This window comes from Drosophila grimshawi, unplaced genomic scaffold (assembly GCF_018153295.1).
Source record: "Drosophila grimshawi isolate 15287-2541.00 unplaced genomic scaffold, ASM1815329v1 contig_311, whole genome shotgun sequence".
NCBI lineage: Eukaryota > Metazoa > Arthropoda > Insecta > Diptera > Drosophilidae > Drosophila > Drosophila grimshawi.
The window spans coordinates 289,340-307,581 of record NW_025063098.1 but is presented as its reverse complement, the minus strand read 5'-3'; the positions used below and the strand labels follow the sequence as shown (position 1 = coordinate 307,581).

The following is an 18,242-nucleotide window of genomic DNA, read 5'->3' as shown; positions in this document are numbered from 1 at the left end:
AGTTAACATTCTGTCATCTAATTTTTGTATAATATATATACATATCTAAATATGTATATATCTATATATATACATACGGATGTCGAATATTCAGTTCAAGGCCAGTCAAAATGAAATCATTAGAAAAATGTTTCTTGTAAAACAAAAGGTTTTATGTTTCACATATTTGTGGAAAAAGAAACAATTTGTTACGAGAATATAGAATATACGCACGTGCTTAAGATCTACAAAAACCTGATTATATTTCAACTCTGAACAAAAGTGTGTATCGAGATATTTATTGGTTTCCCAAATCGCTGCAATAAATATTCGGCCATTTTAAAATGAATGCACTCAGATTAATTCGTTTATTATATTCTTTATCTTAATTTTTTTATATTTTAAATTAATTTTAATTTCTTTAAGCTTTAAATTTTAAATTTCATTTAAGGTTTTTATGCATTCGAAACGTTTGAAACACTGTCCTTTTCTAGTTAAAATTAACTCTGCTCTACCAGATAATGCAAGTTTCAGTGTTGTTTAACTATTTACTGTTAAAATTGATTTTAAAACATAATAAAAATTAAACTGTAAAAAGTATTTGTTACTACTTGTTTCCCTTAGCTTTTAAATCGTTTTTATAGTGTGTAAAAAAATAGAGAAAAATAATGTTAATTTTAAAATTTTTAAGCAGAAACATATCAAAAATGGAACTGTATAAAATGCATTTGGGGTATATAAAAAATGGTGCCCAAGTTTAACGACGTATCGCGATATGGTGGAAGATATGTTTTGTTGTTTGTTTGTGCCATAATAAAAAGGCCTTATTACGAGCATTCAATGCAATATATTAATTGCTCCACCTCCAGATACGAAGCATTGCCGTGCCCCACCTTCTGCAAATGATCGGATTTAAAACTGGAATAACGCCCCCAGCCCTCTCTCTTTCACAGCATGTTCCTGGTTACAAGCTACCAGCATTGGGCCAGTTGCCAGATGCCAGTTGCCAGTTCCAGGGGATCTGTGGCATGTCGGTTCGGATTCGCGGCGGCTGCGCCAATGACGCTATTGAACTTTGTGGTGCATGGCCGAATGAGGAGAGGTGCGGTGTAGATTGCGGCGAGATTGTGTCACATTCATTTCCCAATTTACGGTCGACTAATGGCAATAATGAACGAATTTTATAGGACCATCCATAATGTCGCGAGACAATCGAAATACGGCGATAATTACACAAAACGTGCAATTTTTTGTGCGACTTACATTTTGGCCTCAAAACACTATCAATTCATTGAATCACCCAAACGGATATATATTATCAAGGGTCACCTAAATTAAATAGGAAAAGGTCAAATTGCCAAATGAGTCCATAAAACGATTGCATGTTTTTTGAAGAATTCTTTTTAATGGCCCTTTTGGGGCAAACTTCAGAATCGAATTCGAAACCACGGATCTGAGCAGCAGACTCCTCGCCAAGCTAGAATTAAGCATCGGCTCTGATTTCGAACACTGTTTTATGGCCATTTTAATGTGTTTTTAAAGCGCTTAAGCAAGAAATTAGTTCGGAAAGTAAGTGAGTTCGAAGTGCTTATGGCAACCGCTTCACAGACCCGTAAAGTTTGTTGATCGATTCATGCGTAACGCTCGTCGGACGGGATTAAGTCTTTATGTAATTATATTTTATGCTGATTTATATTTGAATAGAAGCCCATAGGGAAAATTTATTTAAAATGCGTCTTGATTTATCCGCTTTGTTATTTGCTTTTGTTATTGCGATGCTAATAATAATGCTAATAAAAATGTGCGCATTTATATATCATATAAATTTGAATACTAACCCTTTAACGTAGTGAAGTGTGTGTTTTTTATAGACCTAATCCGCAAATTTTATGAACTTAATCCGTCAATTTTGTAAAACAAAAGCAGAAGAAAAAAACGAGAAAAGAAATTCTGAAATGAGAAGATTAAAATTACGTTTATTAGTTGTGAGTCTTGATTTACAGTCTAATATAAATGTAAACGATGTATGCTAAAAGAATGTTTGTGACACTCTAAAACAGATTTATAGATTCTTTTTTATAATATAAAAAATTGTTTAATAAATATATAATAAGTCGCTTGCCAGCCGGCGGCATAACATAAAAAATGAACTAGGAAATTTGCTGAAGTTTTGCTAAAATGAAAACATTTGAATTAAAACAGCAATTTGATTTTGGATAATTTTGTTAGGAGAAATTATGCAACATATATTAACAAGCTGTGGCATTTAATGGTGCCACAAATGCCACACCCGATGCTCTCATTGCCAGCCATTGAGTTAAGTCTAAACTATTCGAGTGTCAGGTGTCTCAAACGATAATGTCAAGCAATTTGGGAGTTGATTTTTTTTTATTAATATAATACCCAAAATTCAAGCTGGGCAAAATCAATTTCAGCCTGAATTTTAAAAGAAGCGATCCGAACTTTAAGTTTGGGTTATGAGTGTGAATCGGAATGGAGCCTTTAGCTAATTTTTTCACTCAAAGCATTTCGCTCGAGCAGCTCGAGATTCTCAAGAATGGAGCCAAGCACAGCCGCCAAATTCCATTACACATACGCTTACGTATTCTTGTATATGTATATATGTGTGTGTCTGTGTGTGTGTTCCTATGTACGCTCTGGGCTCGCTGAGCAGGCAAAGTCTCCAAAGACAGGGCCGCTGACCAGCTGCAGTTGCGGCCGCTGTCGACGTTGACGCGAACGTCTCGCTCGCTGTCGACGTAAGCGTTAACGTTGCTGCTGCTGTTGCTGCTGCTGCTGCTGCTGCTCATTCAGTATGTCGCTCTCGCTCCCACCAAAATGGCCGCAGCAGTCACTCTTACCTCGCTCTCTCTTGCACTCAACTGGGAGCAGCATTGCGCTGACTCTCTGCCTCGCTCCCTCTCTCGCTCGCACGCTCGCATTGTTATGGATTTTCGGTGCGGTACGACTAGCTGCTGCTGCTGCTGCCGTTTGCCCGTTGGCGCAACAGGGCGCACTATAGTGGCACGCCAGCTGCCACGCCCACGCCACGCACTGGCCGCCCCACCGGCAGCAGCAGCTCCAGCTTTTGCAGTCGAGAGTCGCGAGGCCGCGGGCCGCTTGCGCCGCTTATCGCCCGTCGCGGTTGCTGCTGCTGCTGCTACTGTTGTTGTTGTTGTTGTTGCACTGTATCTGTTATCAATTCAGCTGCTGCTGCTGCTTCTGCTGGGCACTTAACTCAACGCTCGGCAATTTCCAGTTGATTGGCAGCACTCCTCGAGATTTTCTGATATCGTGTGCCAGAAATTTGCATCCAGCCAACGGCAGGACACAGTTTGCTTATTGCAACTGCAAACTGCCAGAAGCAGCTGCCGTTGCATTTGCCACACGCTACTTGACTCGCATCATTCGCATCCATTTAACCATTCAACCATTCAACCATTCCAGTATATTCATATTCCTCTCACTCTCGGTCTGCAAATCTCCTTTGTCAACATTGAACATGCAGCAACGCATAATTTGATGCTTGCCACAACTGGTTGCCCTTTTGCAGCTAGTGCTTCCTCTGCTGATAATGGCCAGAGACCTTGCATCCTCTCCTCATTGTGTGCTTGTCCTTTTCCTTAGCCAGCCGAGTGTCTCGTCTAACGGCAATGCCACGTTGCAAGCGCAATCATTGTTGAATGCAACAGCAATTGCCAAGAGTCTCTTTCAGCTCGGGCAAGCTCAGCTCTGCTCTCCCCTTTGCCTCGACTCGGTGGTTGTCCTTCGTTTAAATTGCAGTTTTTTATGGCATTGCAATTAGGGGTAAGCTCTTCAAGGTACACACACACACACACACACACACACACAAACACACTGAGTAGGTAACGTTCTCACTTACACAGTTGCATTTGTGTGTGTAAACTGTAAGGGTGCAAATGCTTAGCTAAGGGTAGTTCATTATCTGTGCACGCAGGTGAGGGGTTGACACCAATACCAGTGCACAAATACAAATGCATATTCACACACACACATTGAGAATTATCTCGTCTAAATGTCATTGCGGAGATTCTACAGTTAAATTTCAACTGGAAACTCGATTTGTTTGGAATATAACAATTTTCTTTGTTCAATTTAAGTCGAATGAAAATGAAGACCGCTTAAGTCAATGGAAATTTTAAATACGAAAATATTCATCTATCTATATCTATATTTTTCAATGTTATTGTTTTATGTATTTTAGATGCTAACTATTTTTATTATTGGGGGGATTTAGTTACATCTATTGTATCCCTTCTGAGCCCTACAGTTCTTCCATTATCCCTAATTTCCGCGAGAATCCTTGTCGGGTTGAGGGTTTCTTATTCCTGTATACAAAATATGCTTTGCGGATTCTTTTTCATTATCTCAATATCGGCCGAGTTCGTTTCTGACTATACCTAGTTTAGTTAGTCTAAAATGTCCTGTAAACAGGCCGATAATTATTCCAAGTCTTTTCTTCCCTATGGCTATTAAATCGTTTTTGCTTATAGCCACCTAGAAGGCAATTGGCTTGTCTACGTATTTTTTCGTTCTTTAAATAATAAACAACTGATCAAAAAAATCATGGTCTCTCTTCAGAGTGATATAAAAAAGTCACACTTATTGTTGTAAGAAAGTATTGTATAAAAAACACAGGTATAAAAAAATAATCATAAAAGAAATGTATGCAACATTTTTTTAATAATTTTGAGTCCTTTTCGGGTTCGAGTTTTCGCAGTCCCGTTGCTCCAAGTCAAAATTCAGCTGACCAGCCATTCCCATTATAATCAGTCAGTTGCATGTGTATATTATTAATAAATATAAATGTTGTTCCATTTAATATAAATAAATAAAAACTAACCCACAATAAGTGACAATAAAAAACAACATTTAAATAAACTGCATTTAAGTCAACGCTGTTTGACAACTCCAGTTTACCTGCCAGTTAACATTTTATTGAAATAAATAAATAAAGCTTTTAATTTCAGACTTGCTTTCTTTATAAAAATAATAAAAAAAAAAACAAAACAAAAGCAAAAAACAAACAGCACTTCAACTTTTTAATAAAAGCCGAGTGCAAAATTTATTATCAACAAACGATTTATTAAATTAGAAAAACACACAGTAAAATGCTTGACGCAGCCAACGGTAAATGGGTCCAAGTTCTGACCGGATCCCGGGTGGATGCCACTGAGGAGGGGCAGGGGCAAGAGTAGGGGCAGGGGCAGGGGCAGGGGACGAGATGCGGTTGTGGATGGGTTGGTTGGGCGTTGGTTGGTCCATTGTCGACGTATTTGCGCATTGTGCGGAAAAGTCGTAAAAATTTCTGCTGTCTACGTACGATGTGAATGGGAAAACTGGATTTTGTGGAAAAGCAGCCGTTCGCCTGTTCAGCCGTTCAGCGGATGAGAGTGCAAACGAAATGCCAGCAAACAATTCTTGTAAATTTTACGAGCGCAAATATAATTCAAATGGCCATTAATTGCAACAAAAACTACAACAATAAGCACAGTTAATGGGGTCGGGGGAGGGATGGGGCAAGCAAGGGAACTAAACTTAAAATGGGTCGCAGACAGCCCTTAAAGTGCCTCATAAATGAATTGAAGACGACGACAATGGGCACAAAACAAGCTCACCAACAACAGCAACAACAACAGCAACAACAATATAGCAACAACATTATTATAAGCAACGTGGGCGTTGGGTTGGGTTATGTACAGAAAAAAAGACAAAGCTAAAAGCTCGCGAGAAAAAGCACAAAAACAACGGAGCAAAACAAAGTCAAAGCAATAACAATTTGAGTGCAGAGCACGTGGTGAGGGAAATTTTGGTAGCCGTTGCCGGCTGCACACACACACTCACACACACGCACACAACTAGTCGAAAAATTTCCCAATTTCGAATTTGCAATGCAAGTAAAGTACGGCGCTAACTGTAAACGTTCGCTAGTGTGTAAAGCGAGCCAAAAAAAAATATATATCAGCCGTGGGACATTTGCTGAGTCGCTGCGCGCATGGATAGCACAGATACTCACACACACACACACACACACACGCACATACAGAGCTAGTGTAGTGGCACACAGATACACACAGATACTCGGCCTGTGGCTATGGGGCGATATCTGTGAGATACGCACAGATACACATACAGATACAGATACACGGCACGTCGCTGCCGCTGTTGTCGGCGTCGTCGCCGGCAGAGGCAGCGACTAAGCGGCGCACAAGAAATTGTCGGGCGACGGCTTCAAATGAACGCAAAACGTTGAAAAGCAAACATCCGCCAAAAAAATAAACGTCCCAAAAATTGCGGCATCTAAAAATAAACTTCAAGTACTCACTATTTGCCACAGCTGTAAATGTAACTGTTGATAACGAGATCAAGTTTTAAATGTGTATTTTTCAATTGATAAGTTCCCAAAAAACAATTCCTAAAAATGTGCTTTTCGTGTCAAAATTTTGTGTGATATATTTTTAAGTTTCTGCTTGTTTTTGTTTACCGTTTAACACGCTCTAAGGGGAAACAGAAAAAAAACGGGTTACAGTTGTATTTGTATTTGCATGTGTGCGAGCGGGAGGGCAGCAGTGTGTGTGTGAGTGTGTGTGTGTGTATGTAAGTGTGAGCGTCATATGTAAACTTGTTCTGTGAATGGCTTTGATAGGAGTATTTATTAAGGCGCTTAAGCTGAATATAAATTTAAACATTCTGATATCTGATTTGTGATTTGTGACAAATAATAACTGATTATTGACTATCAAACATTCATTCGCATTTCATACTCCTTTATAGATGACCAAACGTGGCCCAAACGCTTATTAAAACGTCTCCCATAAACACCAAATAACAAATTTCTGCTCGTTTTCATTTCCCGTTTTCCATTTTTCGCTTCAGTTTCAGTTTTTTTTTTCGAATTCGAATGCGAATGCGAATGCGTTGCATGTCAAGGTCTTATTAAATTTGGAAACACTTTCAAAGCACAGCCCCAAAAAAAAATGCTCTGTTGTGTGTGTGTGTGTCTCGTTTGTCTGTCGGCGTGCCATTGACATTGACTTATGACACTCGTCGGGCAAAGGGGGAAAGGCAAAGAGGAAGCGGGGGGAGAGGCGAGGAAGAAGAGCGGCTGGCGTCTGACGACTAACGACTAACGATGGACGAAGGACGGGGCGGGGCTCGAGGTCGACCCTTTGACGAATACACTGTGGGTGACTTTTTTGCTTTATGCTTCTCGCTTCGTTCCTTGTTTTCGTTTTCATTTTCGTCTTCGTATACATATGTATGTGCGTGTGTGTGTGTGTGTGTGTATGTATGTATACATTGGCGATGGCTACGCACGTTTATGGTTTGTTTTGCTTTTGGCCGCCAATTCGCAGCAGCGTCGCGACATTACATACACTTACACACACACACACACACACAAGCATAGAATGCACGCACACAGCAAGATATAAAAAGGCCGAAAATGCCTACGTGTAATGCTCACAGCGTGCACGAAGAAGATGGATGCCAGATAGAGAATGAGCAAGAGGGAGATGGCGAGAGAGAGGAAAGAAGAATGACGAACAGAATGCGAATCTGTCTGGGATGATAAGTAGGAGCTTTAGGCATTGTGGCGAGCCAACGATGTCTGCATAAATGACTGACAGGCTGACAGACTGACAGACAGACAAACTGACAGACTGAGAGGCTGAGAGACTGAGAGACTGACTGTCTGGCGGGGGATTGCAGGGAACCCCGGGGCACGATAAACAATAAGCTACGACGACGAACTCCAACTACGAGCACATTCCATTCTATTCCATTTCATTCCATTCCATTCCACTTTCGCATTTCATTTCGTTTTATTTATATTGCTGCATATTTCTAGTCTTCGCTATGTCTTTATTTGTCGGCCTCCCTTTCTTTTCAGATATTTGTATTGGGGAAGGTTATTTGGGGTACTTTCGACGATAGTGCACCTTGAGAGCTTCTTTTCTGTTTTCAGACGTCTTCAGTTAGTTCAGCTGGAACATCCCACACCAAATGGTAAGATAAGCTTGGTGAGTTCAACTTTTCAATTATGAAATCCCGATAAGCATGTAAAAATTTAAATTTAGAAAATCGCTACCTTTGCATGCAATGAAAATCATATCATATATTTTATACTCATGTAAATCATTGTTTGGTAGCATTATCTTTAGCTGCACATGTTTTAATAATTACATATATACATACATCACCCACCCAGCCACCCCCTTTTGACGATAACGGCCAATGGGGCGTATGCGCGCCAAATATGCGCATTGCAGCTCCGCTCGTACATTTTATGAATATCCCTTTTTTAATGTTTACTTATCTTCAGTATTATGATAGCTTGTAATTCAAATAACATTTTAATCATTTTTTAACCATATTGTTAACCTTTTATTGACTTTATTTTGGCCGCAGTTAGTAAATCGGATATTTTTTCACCTTGCTCTTGCCCATTATCGAATCTCATTCAAGTCAAAGAGGACCAGTTATTTAGTTTATAATCATTCAGCTCGCTTCACTTGATTTTCACACATGCATAAATCAATCAATGACAGTTGATGCGGGTGGTGGGGGGAAGCAATCATGACTATCTCCGACTGCCATAAAGTTTAGTTTTACGACAGCGAACGCATAATTACGCACACTCGCACCTCCAAGAGAGCACAGGGGCGGATTTACTCCGTAGACACTCCCCTCGCCCTGCAACACATTTTTTTGTATTGCCATTTTATTGGTGTTCCCCTTGTTGCGCCGCATTTAAGACATAAAACATGATGCGACAGATGCAGGCGTGAATTCTGAGCATCATATGTGTGTGTGTCTGATGTACATATGTGTATGTATGTGTGTGTGTATATATATATAGTATATATCGGACATAATGTCTGACTGTCGCATTTTTCGCAAATTATCAAATGGCAGTTATGTGTTATGTGTGCGCTTCTCAGTGATTTATGCTATTGCTGCTACTGCTGGTGGTGGGTTCATAATGAAGCTGTTCGAATGCTTTGACCAAGCCGCAGAATTTACATTTTCGAGCTGCCTCACATGTATGCCTGCCTGCCGCATGCCGCATGCCGCATTAATGCCACGCGCTCGACGAAGCACAATGGAGCGACAGACGGATGCAAAGCTTGGCTTCAAATCGTCGAGCTGCGAGCATCAACCTTGCACTTATTTAAGTGTATATATATGGATGTCTGTGGGTGTTTGCTTTAAATGCGAAAATTGCTCACAGACAATAGCAAACAGAAATGGGCAGGGCAAACAGAAAAGGCGTGGCTACACTCAGCAAAAAGTCTGCCTGTGTCTTAGGTATTCGCCATACTTTTGGCGCCAAGGGTTCATCTTCTTTTTATTAAAGGAGTAAAATTCAGGGTGAATTTTTCTAAAATTTAGAAAACATGTGTGTTGCTTTGAAGAATTCTTATAGTACCTTTTTGTTACCCATATTTTTTGTTATTTAACATTCGTAGTTTCAGACTTCACATATAAAAACATTTTGCACTGTTTATGGATTCACAAAAGTCTCTAAAGTAAAAAGTCTAAAAGTCTCTAAAGTTTCAGAAAAGATTTTATTACGAATCACTGTTTGCATTTCTGCTCTTTATAAGTGAATTTATTAATGATAGAAAATATTTCTAAAAAATGGATTGTCGATTTAGGAAAAATGTTTTCTAACATTTAGAAATTATTTCTAGAAACAAGAAAAACTTTAAAAAATTTTGTGCGATTTTCTAAACTTGAAGGTAATTTTTTGTCTGAGTGTATATGGCAGCAGTGGAGCGTTGTCCAATTTGGTCATTCGAATTGCAGGACACAGACAAGGCACAATCATATAGACGTCAAATGACAGTGGGTTGTTGCTGCTGCTGCTGCTGCTGCTGCTGCTTGATGGGGCATAAATTGCACACTAATTGTGCACATTTCAGAGTTGCCACTTGAAGTTTAGCACAGCTGTCGCTTATATGCCACCAAACCACTGAGCAAACTCTGTGCGCAATTGCCAGGGCAGTGGCTCTGGGGCCAATTCAACTTCAGCTGCGTATCAGTCTCCGTCTCAGTCTCAGTCTCAGTCACGGTCTGAGGTCCCTGCCTTTGCCCAAGGACCAACGCCTTGTGTTTAGTTTTGGTGTGAAATCTAATTTGAAAACTTTTTGTGTAGTCATTTTGATGCCGGCGCGCACTCAGCAGCATATGCTACCCACCGCATGGGTTTTCTTTTCTAATTTTGTTTGCAAGTAGTTGACGCAATATTGCCCAGCAACCATTTTCCAACTGGCACCCACTCCACCTTCCTTTCAGCTCACATGGGTTTGCTGCTCAAAATTTAAATTACTCTTGATATTAAATAGTTTTGATTTGGGGAATCTGATACCATTCGAGTTGCTGCCAGCAAATAGCAGTTGTACTCAGCTAAGGGTGATATATATTATTATTGCTAAAATCGAATACACTCGGCAGAAAAATCGCACACGTGAAGGGAAACTTTATTTTATTATTCAGAAAGTATATTTCTAAAAATTCGTGTTTTTCTCTTATTAATTTCTGCGAAACTCAAACTTGTTAAACTTCTGCTCTCATTTCCTAAGCAACAGCTAAACTTTAAAGGAGAAATTATCGTTTGTAAGAATCAAGATTTGCATTTCAACTTTTTAGAAATTCATGCTTTAGAAATTTGTTTTGCTACATTTGGAAAGTACGTTTAAAAACAAGGAAAAACTTGCTAGTTTTGAGTCGATTTTCACTCGGGGGCTGCTTCACTTTCGTTGCTATTCAAAAGTTTTTTGTACCAAGAGTCAGTCCGAGGTGAAACTAATTTAAAAAAAAAAAAACTAAATTAAACTTCAATTTTCAAGATCTAATCCCCAATGAGTGCTAAAAGAAAAATGTACGCGCTGAGAAAGAAGACAGCAAAATGCAAGAAAATAATTGGGTAGCCAAAGTTAACAGAGAGAGAGAGAGGAAAAAACTCATTTGGGAGCTACGCCCCCAAAAGACGCAGAACGGAGGCAACAAATGCAGAAAACTTTACAATTGATTCGGGTGGATGGGTGGCTGGGTGGCTGGGTGGGTTGTGGCTGCGGTTGGGCGTCCCCCCGCGACGAAACAATCAACTGAAAGGTAGGAAGTGCGAGTACATAAACCGAGAACTGAGGGTTGCACACGGCATGGAGTAGGTGCTTGTGGTGGATTGTGGCTGGAGGTGGGGTTGTGGATGTTGTTATGCGTCTGCTGCCAACAATGGCGCAATGGTGTCTGTAATTTCAAGCAATTGTTTTTCCTCGCTTATGACGGCTGTCTTATTGTCTTGCTGTCTCTCTGTTTGTCTGTCCGTCTGTCCGCCTGTTGGTCTGTTTGCCCCACAGTTTGCCTGGCCAAACGGAGCGTGCAAATTTCAATCGTACTCATGAGTAGCGTTTAGCACCTTGGCAAAACGTTGGCCACCCATTCGCTCTAAAGTCACGTAGCATTCCGGATTCGGGATTCCGGTGCCAAGCGTTATGCGTACAGTTGGCTAAACGGATTCCGTTCCAGCCCCAAACTGGTTATTTTAGTGATGGCTTCACACGGCTCGTTGCGTTTGCAAATTGTCGCACATTCTTAAAGGTGGGCGTAGCAGCAACAACCGTATATCAACTGCCCCCCAACCCCCAACCCACCACGAAACGAAACGAAACCCCAAAACATGCTCAGGATTAAACCGCCCTTGGCGCTCGTTATGCGGGCTCGTCTGCTCCGCTGTATGTCCATTTGTCAGTCCGTTTGTCCACTTGTCCCTCCGCTCCGCTAAGTTTTGCATTGGAATTTGCTTTGCCAAATGCCGCCATTTAGGGTTGTGCCAATAAAAAAATGATATTTATGGTTGTAACGGCCGTTTTGTGTGTACACCCCACCTCTTCTTCCACCTCACCCGCCTACGCCTACGCCTACGCCAAAGCGCCACGCCAACCCCATTGGGTCGAGCTCACGTGGCTGGGGTGGTCCTTGCTAGGGAAAATCATACAAATAGTCTCATGTACTCTTATGCTCCTGTACAATGGGCAAACATTCAAGTTTGTCTTATCTCTTAACCATGCTTAATCAGTGAGTAGCAATTATTGTTATTAATATTATTTTACAAATATCTCCATATAAATGAGATTGCCATATTTCCACATAGCCCCATCTCTGCTAGACTTTGAGAAGAAAGTCATGCAAGCATTGCGTACTCAGTGACTTGGTTTAATGCAAGCAATTATTGTTGGTAGTATTATTTATCAAATCTATTCTTGCATGTATCATGTAACAAATGTTGCTCCACTTAGCATTTAAATTACCACCACTAATCTTATAAATATATATATTGCTTAATTTAAATTTAAATATTACATTTTAATTTTTATTTAATATATTTATTTACTTTTTGTATTCTTTTATGTCAATTGATAGTAGTTGATATTAAGTAAGTATGAAAAAATCATGCATGCCTCATTTCCAAGTAGACCAAGCAGACTCTCTGACTTTCTTTACTTTTGTTTGTCAGCTCTTTTATTTAGCATATATTTAAAACTCAATATTGCACTATATTTTTGTTGCATGGAAGTGTTATCTACGTATTTATCTCTTGGTTTGTAACTGCTTTTTTTCTGTTGATTGTCCACAGTGCCACAGGGGGTTGGACGTTTTTGCTGCACAACACAAATGAAATCTCACAAGCATAACGAGCTCGTGACTCTTTGCTGGCAAGGGTTGGGCATGGCTCGAGACTCGAACACACACACACACACACATATATATATATATATAGCACTGGCTGTGTGGCACATACACATATACATAGAAAAATATGGCACGTACTCCTCGAGAGCCATAAGTTTACGTTTTATATCGGGCAAACTGTGCAATATTATAAATTTTGAATTTTATCTTAGGCATTAGATTGCCAGAGAGTTTGGCAGGCTGGCTGGCTGGCTGGCTGGCTGGCTGGATGTCTGGGTGTGTGTATGTGTGTGTGTTTGCCATTTTGGATTAAATGGCAGGACGTGCGCGGTAGTCGGGATCTGGGTTGAGCACGGCCTCGGGTACAGTGTTCTGGTTGCTTTGACAGTGCCAACAAAGGGTGATTATCGCGATTGGTGAAACGCTGAGCGAAGCAGGAAGCCCAAATTCGCAACATTCTGGCAGTAACTTGGTAAACTTATTGTTGTTGTGGTTAATCTGTTGCCCTCTTTCTTGCTACCACCTGCTTTCAGGACCAAGTCGCTACAAGTGCCGGCTGGCTGCTTATCTAAATCATATTCCAGACAACTCTCGCCGAGCTACTGTCAGCAACCACCAAAGTGCAGTGCATCACAGACCGGAAGCGTTGCGTTTTGTCTCCCGTTTCCTGCTCTCGGAGGGGGAAAACGCTTATTAAATGAAAATGCACAACAAGCACAAACACGGCACGGCACGACACGACACGACAAGGCCAGACACGAGGCGGCGCAACACGACACGGACACGAGCCGGCACGAAGAAGGAAACGACAATTACGGACGAGTCGCCGGTTAGTTTTTCCTACCGGCAACTCAGTTGCGGCCGGGCAATCGTCGGGTCAACAACGGTCCCGAGCGCAGTTATCGAGCGATGAGCATACTGTGTTACACTGTGTTTACACCGGGGGGACACTCCAAAGGACACTCTTGTAGAACCTGTGCAACTTCGTATACGTATACTGAATGTATCCTGAGTGTATCCTATCCGGTATACCTTCAGTATACGTAACACGAGGAAACACCAGCAACGCGGGATGTGTTTTGTATATATATAAATTTCGATAAATAATACACTGAAAACACTTTGTCACACTTGAGCAATCTGTTGCACTTGTTGCCATTCCACAGCACATGATATTGTTAATTAAATTGCACTAAATAATACGCAAACGTGTTTTTTATTCATTCTCTCGCCTCATGTGGCATAAGCGAACACTTTTCAGACTTTCTCATGCCACCTGTTGCTGCCGCATTTGATTGACGGCTCGCTCAGAGAACAATGATGAAACAGCTGACTTGCTGCCGGACCCATTCCATGGACTTGAATATATTTGTCTCTTCTAACTTGGTCTCTGACAGAAATACTGCTGGGCAGTCTCCTTCAACTGGTTCTTTTTTACATTTGTTGTATCAAATGAGCTGCCAGTAACTATTTTAAGCACTTCATAAAACAGCTGGTCAATTTAAAAAGTTTCCTTTCGTATTTCGTATTTCGCATCACAATTTACATTTTTTCATTCAAAGGAACTATTTTTAGCACTTCCTAAAAATAATATACAAGCATTAGCGTCAGACCCAAAAACCGGATCGCTAAATCCGGCCAAGTTTGATTATTTAATTTTTTCCAACTTATAATTATTAATTTCTATTATTTAAATATATATATTTATAATGCATTTAAATATTTGATTTAATTTGCGATTATTTTTTGAATGGTAGAGGTCTAAAAATAATATTTGTTATTGACTTTTGCGAAATATTGGAATTTCAATAATTCCAATAATTTGTGTTATTAATAGTTAGTATCAAGGCTTACTTAGATTTTAAATGATTAGATTTTCAATTCAGATACTATATATATTTCTTTTAATTTAAGTCGAATTATTGGGAACACGGTGGAATTTATCAATAAAAATAATGTAAAATTGATATAGCAAGACTTAATAATGGTCAAGAATATTTATGGTTTATGGAATCGGAAGAGAGCATCTCTCTTTAGCTCCTTACATAAACTGGAACAAGATTTTAATATCAATTACTCTTATATTTAACGTGTACTTAAAATCGATCTTAGAGATTTATCACATGACAAAACACCGTTTTAGTGAGTATATTGAGGATTTAAATTAAATTCGAAGCAATTAAACTTATAGTTATTTTGGTTAATATTTTAATAATACTAAGTTATATAAACTGGTACTAGGTATAAACACAATTTCAGAAAGGATAAGGGAATATTTTGGAGATGATTTTTATGTTACCTTGAAGCTGTTACACACTTTATGACACTATGAATATACCCAGCGAAGGGTTAGAAGGTTTGTTGCAATTCATTTGTCAAGTGACACAAAAGAACCAACATTTTTCGCTATAATTTTGTATGAATCAATAGGAAGGACCTTTTTTTGTTGTTAGTCAGAATCAACAGTTCAGCCTAAAAATCTACGCTCTTTTATTAGATATAGGAGATACTTTGCTTCAGTTTAAGGCCTAAAGGGTAAGGAAGTAATGGAATACAGTTGAATGTAAATGACAAACTAAGTCGTAGTTTTTGTTTTTTAATATTTTATTTATTTAATGTAAATTAATAACAGTCCACAGTTTTTAAAAGGGATTTAATAAATAAAAACTCAAAATACATTTAAAATTTATGTGACGAATTAAATTATACAAAATTAATAGAGAGAGCAACTTATTTAAAATTAATATTAAATAAAAGAGTAAGGGATTTAATAAATTAATAAATTATAAAGAAATCATGCGTGACATAACTTAAAATAATATGAATATTTTTATCAATGCTAGATGCAAAAGAAGGAATCACCCCATATAATATTAAGATTCTTGTTCTGTCTTTACGATTTAATTTTGTTGCTCGACGATGCCATCAGATTATATTTTTAGTCTCTCATATTTTTATTAATTAGCGGTTATTTTCGGAGTATACTTAAGTCGAATTGGTGATATGTTTGTTGAAGGTGAAGTAAAAATGCTTACGATGTAAGAATACACACGTTTCTTTTACAGAAAAGCAGAGCTTATTGCCTATTTCTATAATTCATCTGTTAAATAAAATAGTTTCATTACTCTACGGATAATCGGGCCTATTACTTGGGCTTAGCGCTGTTGGCGAGAGTTTCCGCAAGCTGTTCAGCGCCATCTGTTGCTAAAGTGTCGCAACCTAGCATGAATGCATTCTGTTGAGTGCGCAAAATCTTATACTCGCATGCGAAGATAAGGGATGAATACCCATTCTTATCAGAGTAAGGAAAAAATACACCAGTTTTCTAAAGGCCATAAAAACGTTATGATTGATGACTGTTATATGTGCGAATCTACATACAGGCTTATAATTCTTGAATACTTAACAATAGCAGATTTAAATGCCTAAAATTTAATAATGTGCATATTTTTAGACGCATTACCTTCATTCAGTTAGCTTGAGCTAACCGCTAACAGGCAAGTGATTTTGTCGATCATATTGTCAACCGAGAAATCATTGAACTTCAGCAACTGAACGCATTTCCAATGAGCCCCATTGAGAGGGGGAAGGAGTGACGCAGGCGGCGCAAAGAGGAAAAGAAACAGACAACTTCAGAGAAAGAGAGAGAGAGAGAGTAGAGATAACGAAACGAGAACGAGAACGAGCAACTTACTTGAGAAAAACAAGAAGAACAACAACAACAAGCAACGCCTAATGAATTTATGAACATGCGGCGCTTTAGTCTCGTTTGCCAGGCACGCACGTCAACGTTGCCGTAACCCCTCCCCTGCCCTGCCCCGTTCCTTTCTCCATTCAACGTTCTTCCTCTCCCCCAGCGCTCCTCCTCCTCTTCCTCGTCCTCAAGCGAATGCAGCCGGTTGTCATGGCAACAATGGCCGCTGCGAAGGAGCGCACAAAGCGCAGAGCAAGAACATTTTATTCGGCCATATTTGATTTTGGAAATACTGAAATTGTTGTTGCTGTCATTGCCACTGGTTGTCTTTCACATTCTTGTTTTTGTTCTCGTTCTCGTTCTCGTTCACGTTCTCCTCTCCTCTGCCCGCTCTCGATTTTCATTTTTCCCGTTTATACTCTCGTGTTTGTTTGGTGTTGCCGGGGTGGTTTTTGCTCCGTTCGTCATTTCCCCGGGGCACTTTCAGATGTTTTAGTATCTGTTTTCCATTTTCCATTATTGGCATTCAATTAAAACTTTCTTCACCCATCTATGCACACTATATGCATATATATATATGTATATATATATACATACACATATACATAAGAATAGAGAGCATGGAATTTAGAGAAATAAAAACACAAAACACATATGTAAATCAGTAAGTTCGTTGCCACACACTCTGATTTAGTCCCCCGCTCACAGCTTCTATGTGTGGATATATGTGTGATAGCCACAACAAAATCCACAGAAATTTTACGTGATTTTATGATGATCGTCAGTCAGATTTACGATTCGGCAATTAAGGAACTGTGCGTTAAACACGTCTTTAAAAACAAATAAATCACCTCGAGATGGTCTGTCACGCGTTAAGATTTATATCAAACACACATATGTATGCCTCTCTATACATTTGACTGTAAGTTTCGATATATTTAATATGCAGTGGACGTTTATACGCATAAAAGGCTATCGATTAACTATAAAATTGACGATTTACGATTGCCGTATTGCTATCCGGACTGGAAGCTCGCAAGCTTTGTCTTTGGGTTAGGTCGCAAATTATAAGGAATTAAATTTATCGAACAAAAAAGATTAATTTTCGTAGCGAGCGATGGCAGATATCAACATTAAAATGCCAGTGAGAAAATAGTTGTAAAAAATCAGGGAGTTATTATCTAATAAAACTACGAAGTACTCAATATGAGTCGCGCTTTCGAAACTCACTAGCGACATATGGATTATTCAGTTTTTATCTAATTCATTTATTCACAGCTGTGAAAAGGGGAAAAATTCAAATGGTGTCTATATTATAGATGTAAGTTTAGCGAACCTATGAATACGTCTTTAGAAGTCGAAAACTCTATAAAAAATATGAAAGAAACCAAGTAGTTTATTTTATTTACCCGTTTCCTTTTTATATATCAATATCTATATCTATATCCATGGCTATATTTATATCTGTCTCTATATAAAAGATTTTTATTTCACTGGCGTTTCACATTAGGAGTTGGAAAATGTTCATGATCGACTTGAAAGTCCATGTGGCCTTTTAAAAATAGATCTTATCGAGCTTGGAAAATGTGGAAATACCGTTTATTTTCCTAATCTCCGTTTTGATCGATAAATCAAATTATTGGAGCAAAAGTATAATTTTCAGATTAACTGTTTGACACGTCGAATTCTAATTCTTTTTTTTTAAGTTTTCCTATATTTCAATATTTAAATGAATAAAAGAAAAAAATTGTATGTTCCCAAGTACTCTTCTACTTGTTTTAAAAATATCTCTGAATTTGAAATTGAAAACTTTAATTTCGCGCATACAAAAATACTAAATTTTGTCGTTACT

At 38.9% G+C, this 18,242-nt stretch overlaps 1 long non-coding RNA gene across 4 annotated transcripts in view; it reads right to left on the bottom strand.

The window, feature by feature from the left end:
- The window catches only part of LOC116805476, a 135,939-nt gene that overhangs the window by 21,265 nt on the left and 96,432 nt on the right, over positions 1–18,242 (bottom strand). For all 4 annotated transcript variants that reach the window (XR_004365208.2, XR_004365207.2, XR_004365206.2 and 1 more), the window contains one exon: positions 1,818–1,929. This is a non-coding gene — a long non-coding RNA (uncharacterized LOC116805476). The remainder of the gene's footprint in view (positions 1–1,817; positions 1,930–18,242) is intronic.